Here is a 15884-nt window from a genome sequence, read left to right as displayed (position 1 = left end):
TAGGGAGAGAGGGAGGCAGGAAAGTCAGAGAAGGAAACATGATGACAGAAGTAGAGGTCACAGTGATGTGATCATGAGACAAAGAATGCAGCAGGCCTTAAAAGCCGGAAAAGTCAAGGAACAGAGCCTTCCCTAGAGCTTGCAGAAGGAAGGGAGCTCTGTTGCCCCTTGGTCTTAGTTCTAAGACCCATTTTGGACATGTGACCTTCAGAAGTGTAAGAAAATAAATTTGTGATGTTTGAAGCCACACAGTTTGTGGTAATTTTTAATAGCAGCAATAGGAAAGTAACAGACCCCTAAAGCAGTGTTTCAACCCTGGCATTATGGCATCATCCATGTGGCTCTGAGATGTAATGGATCCCTAACAGAAAACAGGACCACCAGAGCAATTTAATAAAGACTTCTCAGTTGTATTATATTTTTAAAAATTTAAAATGGGCTGGGCGCGGTGGCTCAAGCCTGTAATCCCAGCACTTTGGGAGGCTGAGGCGGGCGGATCACGAGGTCAGGAGATCCAGACCATCCTGGCTAACACAGTGAAACCCCGTCTCTACTAAAAAAAATACAAAAAACTAGCCAGGTGTGGTGGCGGGCGCCTGTAGTCCCAGCTACTCGGGAGGCTGAGGCAGGAGAATGGAGTAAACCTGGGAGGCGGAGCTTGCAGTGAGCTGAGATCCAGCCACTGCACTCCTGGGAGACAGAGCGAGACTCCATCTCAAAAAAAAAAAAAAAAAAAAAAAAAAAAAATATTAAATGAACTTGTGTATGTGGAAGGATTGATGATCTGTACTGACTCCAGATGGTCATGTTCTCCTGATGACAGATGGAAGTCCAGGAGAGGCGGGGCCATCTACAGGAAAGCAGGAGAGAAATGATTGATATAAGAGGCCAGCACAATCCAGGAACTCTTTATACAAGCACAACTTTTACTTTTCTGATTCTTCAGTAGTATTTTTTGAATTATGGAAGGAGATAAACTTTCCTATTATTTTAATATGGAACCAGCTGTATTGTTGTTTCTCCTTCCGTGCTGTGCTAGAAGAGTCTGGAGTTTAAGTTCTTCTTGTATTTGAGCAACAGTTAATGTTTGCAAATTCTTTTTGTTGATTAGACATTTGGGTCTAATGGATCACTAAGGTTTATTATAAAAAAGGTTGAAGTTCAAGGATTTTTCTTCTTTTTACATTAGTTGTAAGGAAGAGGACAAAATGCCTTGGCAAGAAGCCAGAACAAGAGAATTTGGAGCATCAACAAAATATGCTGAACATAAACAAGAGAGTAGGGTTTCACTCTAAGTAAGAAAGTGGTTCTCCCAGGGGGATGAACTAGAAAAAGGGAGAGGAAAGTACTATGTGTTTATGAACAGGAAGATGTAGGAAATGGGGAAGGGGGAGGTAGTCATAGTTAAGTGGATTGGATCTTAAGCAACTTTGCCAATGATATTTTTACCCCAAGTGTATGCCAGCAATATATGGTTCTACTGCTAGTGACCTCATAGAAGCAGAGTCATCACTGGAAAAAGCCATAGCTCTCATCCCGATGGGCATCTCCTGCCTCTGAGGCCTCAGTTAGCTGCACTTGCCTTCTGCATCTCCTGGGGATTTCACTCCATCAGTTAGCATCTTGTTTGCTGACTTCCCTAAAGAAGCGTTATGTATTAATACTAGTCTGTTATAATGTTGCTATAAAGATACCCAAGACTGGGTAATTTAAAGAGAAAAGAAGCTTAATTCACTGAAAGTTCTGCATGGCCAGGGGCTTTCAAAATGTACAATCATGGTGGAAGGCAAAGGAGAAGCAAGCTACCTCCTTCACAAGGCAGCAGGAGAGAGAGCAAGCAAGCAGGGGAAATGCCAGACACTTGTCAAACAACCAGATATTGTGAGAACTCCCTCACTATCACAAGAACAGCCTGGCGGAAACCACCCCCATGATTCAATCACCTCCCAACAGGTCCCTCTCTCGATATGTAGGGATTACAATTTGAGATGAGATTTGGGTGGGGACACAGAGCCAAATCATATCGTGATGCCTATCCATTTCTTTGAATTTTGTTTGGTTCTTGACTGACTTATTCTTACCTCACAATGCCCCAGGATATATGTGAGCCCCCCAAAAATGGGATTAAAATCTGAAAGACTTAGTAGCGTGGCCTAACAAAGAATCCTTGGGGCTAACTGGACCCAAACTGATTTGATACCTTCCCAGCATCTCTTCTTCTTTTACATGAGCTTGGACAATGGTTAATGGCTCCTTTTAGAGAATAATTTAAAAACATGTCAATATAAGGGCCACCTAGAACATAAAGAAGGAATATAAAGGTCAAAGGTCTTGTTATATATCAACATGGTCTTTGAGAATTGCTTATACTCAATTTTGATGAGCCCAGCTCTTTATGGCTGCTGCTTCTGTGTTTTGGAAAAGTGCAAGCCTGGGCAACTCACTGATACTCTCAGCAGCATAGATCCAACTAAACTCCTAGTTTAGTTGTGGTAGTACCTAGTGGTGGTACCACTATGGTGGTGCAGCTCTTGGTACTGTCCTGGTTTGAGTTTCTTGGACATTTGGAGAAATAAAACAGATGGGAGAATTATGATTTTGAAGAAATAACTTACCATGTTGCAAATTTCTTTATCAATGAAAGTTCAGTAATTTTCCACATTGTTTAACTAAAAGTTGTGGGTTTTTAAATGTAGGTGTTTAAGCTAGCACTTGAGTGAATTTAAAAAAATGGACTAAATACTGTGGAGGGAAAAGTGCAAAAGGATCAGATAACACACTGCAGTGGAGCCTCCAGGCTGTCTGCCCAGCAACCTTCTGATCCATAGATGTGGGCCTGGGTAACCTGTGTCACCTGCTGGCCTCCCTCCTTGCCAGAGTGGTGGTGGGGTTAGGGACTAAGAAACTACACATCATTCTCTGCATGTGGCCAAACTTACAACATGGGAGTAGTGAAACGTCTGTGAGAACTAGTGTATTAGTCCATTTCCACGCTGCTAATAAAGATACCCAAGATTGGGTAATTTATAAAGAAAAAGAGGTTTAATGGACTAACAGTTCCACATGGCTGGGGAGGCCTCACAATCATGGTGGAAGCCAAGGAGGAGCAAGTAATGTCTTACATGGATGGCAGCAGGCAAACAGAGCTTGCACAGAGAAACTCCCCCTTATAAAACCATCAGATCTTGTGAGATGTATTCACTATCACGAGAACAGCATGGGAAACACCTGCCCCCATGATTCAATTACCTCCCATGAGGTCCCTTCCACAACACGTGGGAATTCAAGATGATATTTGAGTGGAGACACAGCCAAATCATACCAGTCTCTCCCTTGCCCCTCCCAAATCTCATGTCCTTACATGTCAAAAACAATCATGCCTTCCCAACAGTCTCCCAAAGTCTTAACTCATTTCAGCACTAACTCTTTTAAATGTCTATAGTCCAAAGTCTCATCTGAGACAAAGCAAGTTCCTTCTGCCTATGAGTCTATAAAATCAAGAGCAAGTTAGTTACTTCCTAGATACAATGGAGGTACAGGCATTGGGTAAATACAGCCATTCCAAACAGGAGAAATTGGGCAAAACGAAGGGGCTACATGCCCCATGCAAGTCCAAAATCCAGCAGGGCAGTTAAATCGTAAAGCTCCAAAATGGTCTGCTTTGACTCCTTATCTCACATCCCGGTTATGCTGATGCAAGAAGTGGGTTCCCATGGTCTTGGGCAGCTCTGCCAGTGTGGCTTTGCAGGGTACAGCCTCTTTTCTGGCTGCTTTCATGGGCTGGTGATGAGTGTCTGTGAGTTTTCCAGGTGCATGGTGCAAGCTCTCAGTGGATCTTCCATTCTAGGGTCTGGAGGATGGAGACCCTTTTCTCACAGCTCCACTAGACAGCACCCTAATGGAGACTCTGTGTAGGGGCTTCCATCCCATATTTGCCTTCCACACTACCCTAGCAGAGGTTCTCCATGAGGTCTGCCCCTGAAGCAAAGCTTGTTCCTAGACATCCAGGCATTTTCATACATCCTCAATTTTCACAGTGGAGGTTCCCAAATCCCAGTTCTTGACTCTGTGCACTCACAGGCTCAACATCACATGAAAGCTGCCAAGGCTTGGGGCTTGCACCCTCTGAAGCAAGAGACTGAGCTCTACCTTGGCCCCTTCCAGTCATGGCTAGAGCAGCTGGGATACAGAGCACTAAGTCCTTAGACTCTACACAGCAGAGGGACACTGGGCCCAGCCAGTGAAACCATTTTTCCCTCCTAGGCCTCCAGGCCTGCGATGGGAAGGGCTACCTTGAAGACTTCTGACATGCACTGGAGACATTTTCCCCATTGTCTTGACAATGATTCATATTCAGCTCCTCGTTACTTATGCAAACTTCTGCAGCCAGCTTAAATTTCTTCTCAGAAAATGGGATTTTCTTTTCTATCACATTGTCAGGCTCCAAATTTCTGAACTTTTATGATCTACTTTCTTTATAAAACTGAATGCCTTTAACAGCACCCAAGTCACCTCTTAAATGCTTTGCTGCTTAGAAATTTCTTCCACCAGATACCCTAAATCATCTCTCTCAAGTTCAAAGTTCCACAAATCTCTAGGGCAGGGGCAAATTGTTGCCAGCCACTTTGCTAAAATATAACAAGAGTCACCTTTGCTCCAGTTCTCAACAAGTTCCTCATCTCCATTTGAGACCACCTTAGCCTGGACTTTATTGTCCATATTGCTATCAGCATTTTAGGCAAAGCTATTCAACAAGTCTCTAGGGAGTTTCAAACTTTCCCACATTGTTCTGGCTTCTTTTGAGCCATCCAAACTGTTCCAACCTCTGCCTGTTACTCAGTTCCAAAGTTGTTTCCATGTTTTTATGTATCTTTTCAGCAGTGCCCCACTCTATTGGTTCCAATGTACTATATTAGGCTGTATTCCTGCTGCTGATAAAGACATACCTGAGACTGAGAAGAAAAACAGGTGATATGGTTTGGCTGTGTCCCCACCCAAATCTCATCCTGAATTCCCACATGTTGTAGGAGGAACTCAGTGGGAGGTAACTGAATCATGGGGGCAGGTGCTGTTCTTGTGATAGAGAATAAGTCTCATAATATCTGTGCTGTTCTTGTGATAGCAAATAAGTCTCATAATATCTGACAATATTATAGGAGGAATTTCCTGCACAAGCTCTCTCTTTTTGCCTACTGCCATCCACGTAAGAGTTGACTTGCTTCTCCTTGGCTTCCACCATGATTGTGAGGCCTTCCCAGGCATGTGGAACTGTAAGTCCCATTAAACTTCTTTTTTCTGTAAATTATCCAGTCTCAGGTATATGTCTTTTACCATTAGCATGAAAATAGACTAATTCAAGAGGTTTAATAAACTCATAGTTCCACATGGTTGGGGAGGCCCCATAATCATAGTGGAAGGCAAAAGCTACTACTTACATGGCAGTGGCAAGAGAGAATGAGAGCCAATAAGTCTCACAAGATCTACTGGAGAAGACCAGCTCTGTCCGATATGAGGGCTTTCCCTCTGCCTGGCACAGTGCTTGGCATAGAATAGGTCTTCAGTGAGTATCCGTCAAATGGCTTGGATTCCTAAACGGATGGATAGGTGAGTGAACACCAACATGCAGAAAGTATCAGAGGAAAGGCATAGAGTCCTGCCCACATTCCAGTCCCTGGTTCCAGTTGCTTCCCACCTTTCAGCTCCAGTACCAGCTTGAAGACTTACATATAACTCAGGCCATCTGAAGTTGGTTTCTGCGACTTGCAAATTATAGAGCAATCAATGATAATAATGGTCTCTAGTTTGGGGGAACTTGGAGTATACTTTTAGACAACTTGAAAAAAAAATTATGTATTTGTATAACTGATTCCTTCTATTTACATATGTGTGTATTTATACATGAATGTGTGTGTAGGTAAATGTATATATTTATATGGTATTATTTTGGGGTGTATACATATATATATAAATGCATATATAAAAATGAATTGGACAATTTAATCAATGTGCTGAGCTCCCTTTTAATCTCTAAAATGAAAGGTTTCGATTCAATCATCTAACATTTTAAAAGTATATGCTTTCCAGGAATTATGTAATTGCTTTGTTAGAAAGTCACCAGAAGGTGTACTGTTGCTACAAAAGAATGCCCAGGGAAGGCACTTTGGGAATTCACTTACATTCTATGTTTTGCCATTGCTGGAAACAGTTTGGCAGCTCCTTCAGGAAGTATATTCGGAGGTATTCACATATTCTTCATGGAGACAGACGTCCAGTCTAATGATTGTGATGACTGAGGGTGCTGGTAATGACAGTTCAGGTAGAAAAGCAAAATTTAGTTATGAAACAGCGGTAAGAGTTTTCCCTGCGAACTGGCCACGGAGGTAGGCCCACAAGGAGTATCATGTCACTGTCACTAAAGATAGAACATTGGTAAGGATGACATACCAAACCTTTCTGAAGCATCAGAAAGGTAGACAACCTGCAGTTGCAGTCCCCAAACTTGGCTGCCCTCTTTTTGGCTGGGACCTCAGTACTCTTCTCACATCAAGCATGGGCATGTATCCAGGTGTTCAATCAGTACTGAGTGGTCAGTTAAGCAAAATTGATTATAACAGTCATCAGTGTTTCAGTCAGGTACTTTTATGTATATTTTCTTACTTCACACTGGCAACAATACTCTTTTTAGTTTCTTTGTGAAAATTAGAAAAGTGAGACCTAGACAGCTTATGGAACTTGCCCCAAGTCACACTGTTAAGTGGCAGAGAAGGTCAACCTCCTCTCTATTCTCAGCCATAATTAGAGGCAAATGAGAATAGAACAAAGCATTTTTCCTTATACTTGTTTTAACTTACAACAACCCTCCATAAAGCATTATCCATTGGAACCACAATATTCTTCTGAATAACATCATCTGCCTGGAAAATAATGTGATAGGATTATAAATGTTTCAAAAAATGTACCTAAGTATTTTCACAATCTGGAAAATACATGTGGTACTCTGTATTCTCAGAGACATCTGAAAGGGCAGTGCATCTTCTCTGCACTGTTCGCCAGCTCTCTCAGCTGTTCGTGTGGGTTTCACTGGCATGCACCATTGCTCCCCCTTCTCCTATATGCCTGAGGTAGCGCACTTCTACCACCCACTGAAGTTTGGTTCTAAAAAGGTAACAGCTTTAAGGGAATAGCAGAGGGGTTAGTTATTTTTTCAAATGAGTGTGGAGAAAAAGCAACTGAGCAGGCTCTTCCCAGATGCCTGATTTCTAGTCAGCAGGCTGCTTGAATCCCCTGGTTGAACACATTTCAGTCATCCTGTGCCTAAGGAGAAAAACACCACTCCTGGCTCTCGTCGCTATGGTAACTGATGCTCAGCAGGCAGTTGCGGTTTCATTTAATGTAACTGGCTTTTAGAACTTGAGGGGTAACTATGCTTTCATAGAAGGGAAAAGGGAAGACGAGTGGTTTAATTAATGTGTCTCAATTTAACATGAAGATACAGGTCACTTCCACTGTTTGACCATACAGTGTCTAGCTCCCTTTATATCTGTATCAGATCTAAAGCATAAAAGGATGTAATATTTCTCTCATCATATGTGAAGTGTACAAAGTGGGCAGAGGAGGAGAAGCAGGGGTTGTGTTAGACCCTTTGCGAAAGGTTTTTCACTTTATAAAAATCATCTCGGCTTGAGAGTGTATAGAAGAATCGCTTTCTCTTCTCTCATCCACAAAGGAGGCCTGAGAGATGGGTTGCTAGGCAACCTCACACCGAAGACTGGGGCACTGTGGAATTAACATAGCTGACCTCCCCATCAGCTCTGCAGCTCTGCTATTCAAAATGATTTTATGAGGCTGTAGGACTTAAGAAAATAGATATAAAATGTAAATACAAAAATAAAGAATAGAGGATATAAATCTAACTTTTTCAAGCAAAGACCAGGATTCACTCAATAAGAAAAGGAAGCAGTTGGAAATGGCAGGTTGAGGGGAAAAAAATAGTATTAGTTGCTATAAACCAGAAGCTTGTATTTTGAATAATATAGGAAGAAAATTTTCCTATTTCTTTAGAAATGTTTATGGCTGACAGTTAACCTATCACAGTAAAAGTGCTGAAAATACTTAAGGTCAAACAGAAAAATCAGTTTATAATAATGTAGATCTACAACATATTTTTAACAAAAAGCTCAATTCTCAATCCTTACCATGTGATGGTTTGTTTAAGCTCCAGAGCCCCCTACTCTCCTTCCTGTCACTACATCATCAATATGGTTGGCGTGGGAAGGGATGGCATTTATTTTGCAAGTAGATGAATATTTGGAAGGAAATTGCAAAGCTGGTCCATGAGACAGAGCACACACTCTTATCAGCAATAACTAATTTAGTTTTTTTTTTTTTTTTTTTTTTAAGACAAGTTTTGCTCTTGTTGCCCAGGCTGGAGTGCAGTGGTGCAATCTCGGCTCACTGCAACCTCCACCTCCTGGTTTCAAGCAATGATTCTCCTGCCTCAGCCTCCTGAGTAGCTGGGATTACAGGCGCCCACCACGATGCCCAGCTGATTTTTGTATTTTTAGTAGAGATGAGTTTTGCCATGTTGGCCAGTCTGGTCTCAAACTCCTGACTTCAGGTGATCCACCTGCCTCGGCCTCCCAAAATGCTAGGATTACAGGTATGAGCCATTGTGCCTGGCCTAGTCTGATTTTTAAAATACATCATACTATTGGGAAATGGTTCTGGTAACATTTTAAGAGAGATTGTTAAATTTATCAACAATAAATTAAAAATCAACCAAAGTTGGTGGCATTGTGGGAGGTGGGAGACTGAAAACAAACTCTGAACTCGTTTTTGTAGATTTTGTAGACTTGTTTTTGTTATAAGTGTTTGGGTGAAGCAATTCTGAAACCATTTTAGGTAGATTATAAGGTTGAAGAAATGGACAAATAGGTTGAGGTTGTTAGGATCCAGGATCACACTCTGGAAAAGGGTCATACAAATAAGAACTAGAGGTCAGTGTGTGTGAGACTGTGTGTATGCACAGTATTCATGCAAACACCTGTGTGTCTATGAGTATATTTCTGTATATGCATATGTATGTATGCATGCATATGTTTTCCATCTGCTGAAAGGATCTAGAAGCAATTACACCCTATCAGCAATGAACAGACTTAGCACTCGGATCTTCATCTCTAACACCATTCTCAATAAAAGGAACCAGGGCTCCTCAGAGAAATGGCTGACTCCAAGATTGAGGCAGGGAAATCAGAAGTTGAGCCTGAGATACTTTGTTAGGATAGAAAGTAAGAAAGTGCTCAAAAAAAGAAAAATGAACAATGAGACCATGTCACAAGGACACAGGAATAAGCCTGAAGAGGCTCCTGCTGGACAAATCTGAAACAATTTGAACACCAAAATAATTAAAGACATTAATGGATGATGAAATATTGAAAAAATAGAATTTCACAAGACTGTATGATGTTAAATATTTTTAACAACAACAAAAAGCTCAAATCCGAATCCTTGTCATGTGCCAGTTTGTTTAAGCTCCATAGTCCCCTATTCTCCTTCTATATTAAACAAAAAATATAGAATAGAATAGAATAGAATAGAATAGAATAGAATAGAGTAGAATAGAGTAGAGTAGAGTAGAGTAGAGTAGAGTAGAGTAGAGTAGAGTAGAGTAGAGTAGAGTAGAATAGAATAGAATAGAATAGAATAATATAGAGTAAAATTATTTTCTCCAGGAGGAAAAAAAAAGCTCAACTCTCAGTCCTCACTATATGATAGTTTGTTTAAGCTCCAGAGTCCCCTACTGTCCTTCTATATTAAATAATGGATAAAAATTAAAAGCAAAAACAATAATAAATAAGCAAAGGTGGGGCTCCTGCTTATGGTAAAACACTGAGTACTGACTGCTGGGTACATGTGGAGCCTTTATTACCATCACAGTAAAGATGGGGACTAGGCAAGAATCATGATCAATCTAGTGGAAAGTTTTGAAGAGGAGCAGGATATTTGATTTACAAGTGTCTCCTCACAGATTGCTTATTAGTTGCAAGAAAAAAATAACTATGTAGTGGAGACGTTTGAAGGAGTAATCAAAATTAATTCACAAGTGAGGGCAGATAAGTATGTGTGTATCCGTATGTGATACCCTGAGGACACATTATTTACATAGCATTATGGCCAGGGATGTTTAGCTCAAATTGAATCATGATGAAATATCAGATGAACCCTAAATGAAAAATATTCTACTACAAAAAAAGAGGGTGAAGGACATTTTCTTAAAAAAATGTCTATATTGTAGAAGACAGAAAGGCTGTGGATATGCTCCAGATTAAGCAACAATAAAGAGACATGACAAGTAAATACAATATCTGATTCCAGAGTGGATCTTTGACTGGAGGAAAAAAAGGACTTTATTGGATCAATTGGTGGTAAATGATGTAGATTAAAGTATGTTAAATTTACTGAAGTTGATAACTACAGTTTGATTATATAGGAGTGTACCCATATTCTTCGGAAATATCACCGAAGTACTTAGGGGTACAGAGATGTGTGTGATGCTTGCGACTTACTTTCAGAATCTTCAGAAAAAAAATCATATGTATATATGTGTGTATACATCTGTGTGAGTGTAAATGTATACATAAAATTCGTATACTCACACAGCACAAATGATAAAGCAAATGGTCTAAAATATTAGCAATATTGTAATGTTTACCTTAGTATATATGGTCTTTGCAATCTTATTCATGCAATTTTCTGTAAGTTTAATTTTTTTCCAAATAAAAAATTTAAAAAGTGTTTCCTTTTTGTAGAAACAAAAACATTTTTATTGAAACTTTAATAGTGAATATTAGGCATTTTAAAAAATCTACAAAAACAACCACCCAGCACATAGATTTTATAAGAGGCAGTAGATTTATGTGTTTAACACAAGTAAGTGACATCAGGATCTAGACACGTCGTTTGTCCCATTTCCTCACCTTGACTCTTCACATGGTACGTATTCAATCATTTTAACTTTGCACTTGCGATTTCTCAATGTCCTGCGCTTGCCCCCACCCAGAGTCCCCCTTAATCTATCCTCTGCAATTTGTAACTTAAGTCAATGTGAAAAATTGGACAAAAAAATTCTTCAGGAAGCTATGTAAGGGAGGAGTTTTTATTTATTTACTAGAGCAACTTCATATATTAAACTTAAACTATATGAAAAGAGCATTTTTGTAACTGCTTACCATTTTAGTGCATTCTTTTTCCTCAAAGTTCTTAAGTGTGTTTTTCAAAGAAAGTTGAATCTGTAACTATTGAAAAGGACCTATTGCCCTGACCCAAAATAAGTAAGGACACTACTGAACACTTTGCAGCTCTGTCCTCTGTTGCAAGTGGTTTTTTAAAGTTCTTACATCACTTACCCATTAAAAATAAAACTAGGCTGCTTTTGGTGAAAATGGAAATAGTAATTACCTTCTTAAAATACTCCCTTAAAAAAAAAAAAAAAAAAAAACAGGTTTTATTTTACATTGCCAAAAGAATTTGTTTGAAGGAAGATAAAAATAACATACAGACTATTTGAAAGCAGCCTGGTTTAAGGATTGCCATTGAGTCTCATGTTATACCACTCAGAAGTAAGACATTTAGAACCTGCTCATTACTCCGCATCCTTCATTTATGGGATCAGATTGCTTTTATGGGCATTGTGCCAGATTCACTGATGTGCACTGTAAGGCAGATTGCAGAGTGAAACATTTTTCTGGAAAACATCTGGTTCTTAAGAAAAGTATTAGAAGGGGGTAGCACATTTTTGCTCATAACTGGGACTTATCATGTTACAGTAACTCCCCTCTAATCTGGCAGGCTGACTTCCAACAACCACAACCAGAAACCTAGATATAAGTGAAAAATGCCTTAAGAGTTCAAAGAAAGCAGAGGTCCAAGATCTTATGCATGTGAAGGAGTGGTACTGCCCTTAGCTCAAAGACAATTTTATTCATTATAAAACTACTGGAGCCAATTAGCATAAGGGCTCCTGAAGCCACCTTTTTATCAGTGACTCTTTCTGCAGTTCATTTGTTCCTTCACTCCCCTTGCAAAAATTGTGCACCCCCTGGACGCCACCATTTTTCTACTCAGGTTTTCCCCTCCACTCTTTCTTGTACCTTCAATATTTACTGGCTTTTTTTTTTTTTTTTTTTTTTCTCCGTAGATGCCCAAGTAGCTCTTATCTTAAAAGACAGACTTCTCACACCCTTATGGACACATCACTCTTCACCCTCAGCCTTATTTCTAAAAACTTTTCTATACCCACTAGAGTTCCTCGCCTTCCATTTGCAGGGCTTCCACTAGCCTATGAGAAAGTTGTATTCAAATTAGAAAAGGGAGTCCTCCTGCATGGGGATGCAGTTGCAGATTGGTAAGACTTGGAGGATTTCTGCCTCCATCTCCTGCGCCCTTAGCTGGGTCACCCTCTGCAGTGCACACACCACATGACCACACGTGGAGGCTCGGCAGGTTTTCAGATATTTCCACTGGCTTCTAATTTATTATATTTGGTAGAATCATCATTAAAACTCTGTTACTGGAATAATGGACTAAAATTACAGAGTACTGGGTTTGCTCTCAATTCTTTATGTAATTGCAGGACTGTGCTCTTACACATTCCCTCTGGAACTCTTAAGTTCTAGTACCACTTCTATTACCACTCCTACTACTACTTTCTCGCTGTCTTTTTTTCTATCTTCCACTTTCTGAATCGCTATCGCTGGCCATTGAAGTAATATAGATTACATTTTGCGTTAACAATTAATAGTAAAGTGTGGTATCGAGAGTTGAAATGTCAGCTTTTGTTTAGCTTTTTCTCTTAGTCTGTGTTCAGAAAAATAACTTTAAACAGCAAAAAGCAAGTTTGAGAAGACTGTTCTCTAAAAAACAACAAAAACCTTTTTTTTTTTTAGTGCAGAATATATGTTAATTCCAGTTAACCTTTACAATGGTAAATAAATATTTCATCACTCAGATATAACTACGTTAACAATTGGGTTAGTTTCATCTAGTTTCATATATTCTTATATGCATCTATATTTTTGGCAAATGGATATATTATTATTTGAATAGTTACATTTTCCTCTTTTTTCACTTTTTTTTTTTTTTTTTTTTGAGACGGAGTCTCACTCTGTCGCCCAGGCTGGAGAGCAGTGGCCGGATCTCAGCTCACTGCAACCTCCGCCTCCCGGGTTTACGCCATTCTCCTGCCTCAGCCTCCCGAGTAGGTGGGACTACAGGCACCCGCCACCTCGCCCGGCTAGTTTTTTTTTTTTTTTTTTTTTTGTATTTTTTAGTAGAGACAGAGTTTCACCGTGTTAGCCAGGATGGTCTGGATCTCCTGACCTCGTGATCCGCCCATCTCGGCCTCCCAAAGTACTGGGATTACAGGCTTGAGCCACCACGCCCGGCCTTTTCACTTATTTTGTGAGCATTTTAGCAGTTAAAATCTTTCAAAAAAAATTTTTTTTTTGAGATGGAGTCTTGCTGTTGCTCAGGCTGCAGTGCAGTGGCACAGTCTCAGTTCACTGCAACTTCCACCTCCCAGGTTCAAGCAATTCTCCTGTAGCAGCCTCCCAAGTAGCTGGTATTACAGGCGCACACCACCATGCCCAGCTAATTTTTTGTATTTTAGTAGAGATGAGGTTTCACCGTGTCGCCCAGGCTGGTTGCAAACTCCTGAGCTCAGGCAAACCACCGCCTCGGCCTCCCAAAGTGTTGGGATTACAGGCATGAGCCAAAAAAATTAAATACATAAATAAACCCTTGAAATAATTTTCAAAAACTACCTAGTACTATATTATTGGTCAAATCTTACATATTTGACAACTTCATGTTGGATGTTTTGATAACCAAAAGCAGCAAAAATTTCACTGTTACAATGTTTAAAATTGGAAACCTTTGAGAAAACTTCGGAATATTTCCTGTGGTAAATTTCTCTACATGGGATCACTTGATTAAACGACAGACTCTTATTTTGTGCTGCCAAATTCCCTTCAGGAAGGCTGTGCTACACTTCGACGAGCAGCGTCCGAATGTGGTGGTTTCCTTGCACCTTTGCCAACCTTGCATTTAAAAAAATCTATCAGCATGAACGCTGTCATATGATCTAATTTTAAAGCTATTCACTTGTCATCTCCAGTCACAAACTAGGATTGCTCCTGTCAGATTCTTAATTGGTCTTTTGGTTTCCATAGTGATTCCATTATCCACTTCTACTCTAGTGCAAAGTTCAACCTGCTTCCTCAGCTGTCCATGCATAAAAGCCTTCCAGATTTGCTCTAGGTTCTTGGCTTCTGGGGAAGAAAGCTATTTCCTCTTGGGACCCAGTTCACCATACTAGCTGAATTAAGGTCAAAAGTACATTAAATTTACAACTGCATACTTACCATGAGGGGGGCAGGTGTCCAGATCTCAGATCCACAGAAAATTCTTTCATTTCTGCTGTGTCCCCCTGCTTCCATCCTGAGTGTAAGTCCCCAAACTTCCATTTAACATGTCATGGGCATTAGTTCCTTGAAATACTAGTTTAGAGGAGTCTGGAATCAAGACTGCCTAGTTTGAGCTCCAACTGTCACAGATCTTGGGCTTGTCACATGAGGCAATCAAATCCTTAAAGAAGACAAACATCAGAGGTAGTAAGTGTTGCACAGAGTTTAAAAAGGATAATATGATACAGAATCACAGGATGGCTACTTGAGATTATGGGCCTGGACATGAACATGGCCTCTTTGAGGAGGTGGTGATAAAGTGACACCTGATGGAAAGAAGGAGCAAACTTGGAGAAGGAAGCTCAGAGTAGGAAGCAGGGGTGAAGGGAGGGACAGGAGGAAGAGAATTCCACAGCGAGAAGAGCAGGGCAAAAGCAAGCTCAAGGTGGATAAAATGACATGCTGCATGTGGAGTCTAGCATAATATTTGGTGGGTAGAGAGAGAGGAAAAGAGGGAAGTAGTTGAAGCAGAAAAATGAGAAGGGAGGGAAGGAGAGAGGGTATGAATGAATGAGAATCTCAAATCCTGTTGGGCTGAGCTCTCTAAGGGACTTTACTCACCTTTTTCATCTTGCTTTGAACAGCATTTTCTCTTCTCAGTTGTAATTACTACTTGGCCCTGTTCTGCTTATAAGAGGAGCTACTATTTATTAAGAGCCTAGTGAGTCAGATTCATTATAGGTTTTATGTAAGTTCCCTTTAATCCTTACAACCTGAGGCAGGTTATTATCCTTATATGCTTGTTTATGAGTGAAAAAACTGAGGCTGAGAGTGTGTAACTTGGAGAAAGATGAAACATCTGGGTAATGGTAGAGCCAAAACTTAAATCCAGGCTGGTCTGATTTCAGATCCGTGCTCTTGACTGCTACACTACACTGCTCTTCAATTAGACTGCTCTTTGATAGTTTCTCCATTTGTAACAGCTGTTCATTCCACTCAGTTCATCTTGTTCTTCATTACTTAGCTATCTCTGTGATACACCAGTCAGTTTCTTCTGCTAGCCAGAGGTAGACAGGATCACTTTTTCTTATAGAAACATTATCTCTTAGTTACAGAAGGCATCTTATATAATAAATAAGGTAGAGGCTTTGAAGTTGACTGGGCCAGTATGGAATTCAGGTTCTGACACTTTTCTCTGTGACCCTGGGCAAATCATTTAGTCCAGGTCTTATCTTTCTTATCTGAAAAGTGGGAATATTATTTCTCTTAATAGCTGACTGAAAATTAAAAGACATAAAGTAAGGAAAGTCCCTAAAATAGCATCTAACAAATGGCAGGTGCAAAATAAATGGCTGCTTAAAAAACAAACAAAACCTTCTTCTCCTCTTACAGATAGGAAAACTGATTTGGAAATGTCTTGCT

At 40.1% G+C, this 15884-nt stretch overlaps 1 long non-coding RNA gene across 1 annotated transcript; it reads right to left on the bottom strand.

Moving 5' to 3' along the window:
- Window positions 1-757: 757 nt before the first annotated feature.
- LOC115893228 lies at window positions 758-15536 on the bottom strand. The gene is made up of 4 exons (XR_004053211.1): window positions 14421-15536; window positions 6177-6298; window positions 5436-5588; window positions 758-850 (listed from the first exon to the last, which is right to left on the bottom strand). It is a non-coding gene; the product is annotated as an uncharacterized LOC115893228 (long non-coding RNA).
- Window positions 15537-15884: the final 348 nt, after the last annotated feature.

Source organism: Rhinopithecus roxellana, chromosome 14 (genome assembly GCF_007565055.1).
Source record: "Rhinopithecus roxellana isolate Shanxi Qingling chromosome 14, ASM756505v1, whole genome shotgun sequence".
Classification (NCBI taxonomy): domain Eukaryota; kingdom Metazoa; phylum Chordata; class Mammalia; order Primates; family Cercopithecidae; genus Rhinopithecus; species Rhinopithecus roxellana.
The sequence above is the reverse complement of the archived record's forward strand: the minus strand, read 5'-3'. Positions and strand labels throughout refer to the sequence as shown.